Source organism: Nicotiana tabacum, chromosome 7 (assembly GCF_000715075.1).
Source record: "Nicotiana tabacum cultivar K326 chromosome 7, ASM71507v2, whole genome shotgun sequence".
Taxonomy (NCBI): Eukaryota; Viridiplantae; Streptophyta; class Magnoliopsida; order Solanales; family Solanaceae; genus Nicotiana; species Nicotiana tabacum.
In genome coordinates, this window is record NC_134086.1 from 55,926,346 (window position 1) to 55,927,412 (window position 1,067).

Below are 1,067 nucleotides of genomic sequence, written 5' to 3' on the forward strand. Positions count from 1 at the left end.
TTCAGTATCAGCAGGGAGAGTTCATGGAACCCTATCAAATAATAGATTAGCAAGTTGCCCCACCTGTCTTTCCAAGTTTCAAATGGTTGTGCCATGTTCTTGGATAGTTGTGCCATGAGTTTCAAGCCTCTCATCTGTCTTAATAATAAAGGCCTTCATCAGATCTTTCATGCTAGACTAATTAGACTGTAAAGGCTGATATTGCTGCCTCTGCTAATTGAGAAGACCTGGAGCTCCCTGTCCGTGGGATTTGGAGTTATTCTGTTGCCATGCATTCGTACTACCACCTAGTGAACTCCAAGAAAAACCTGGGTGCCTTTGTCCCATGGAGTTAAAATTATTGCCACTTGGGTAGTTGCCTTTGTCAAAGCTCCTCACAGTATTTACCACTTTATCTATAGTCAAGGCCTGAACTCATGCTTTGGATGATCCATTCCACAAAAATCACAAACTGAGGATGGCTGGCTCTGGACCTTGGCTAAGGTTAAATTTCTTATCTTTCTGGCCATGATGTTAACTGGGCTTGCACTAATGTGTTAGAGTCTACCTGGTGAATCCCAGCTGATTTTCTTCTATGATTTCTCTCTACAGGCAATTGGTTAGTATCTTCAGAGAGCTCATCAAGTATTGCAACAATCTCCTCAGGAGTCTTCTTTGTTAAAGGACCTCTAACTGTAGTACTCTAAGTTCGTCGTGAGGAAGGTGTCAGTCCATCCCAAAAGTCCTGGAGTTGCATCCACAATTCGATTCCATTATATTGACACTTTCTCACTATCTCCTTGAATCTATCCCAAGCTTCGAAGACTGTTTCAGTTTCCTTCTAGCAGAAGTTATGGATTTCCCTTCTGAATTTTACTGTTTTTGCAGTTGAGAAGTATTTTTCCAGAAACTTTTTCATCATATCTTCCCATGTCTAGACCGACCCCGTCGGTAAGCTACAAAGCCAGCATTTTGCGTCATCCTTCACTGAAAAGGGAAATGCCCTTAAGTAGACTACATCTTTTGGTACTCCATTATACTAGAATTTTTTCATGATTTTCTCAAAGTCCATCAAGTGAGTGTTAGGA

General features: G+C 41.2%; 1 non-coding gene across 1 annotated transcript; it reads left to right on the forward strand.

The window, feature by feature from the left end:
• Positions 1–746: 746 nt before the first annotated feature.
• LOC142162489 (small nucleolar RNA R71) lies at positions 747–853 on the forward strand. Its single transcript, XR_012693750.1, has one exon. It is a non-coding gene; the product is annotated as a small nucleolar RNA R71 (small nucleolar RNA).
• Positions 854–1,067: the final 214 nt, after the last annotated feature.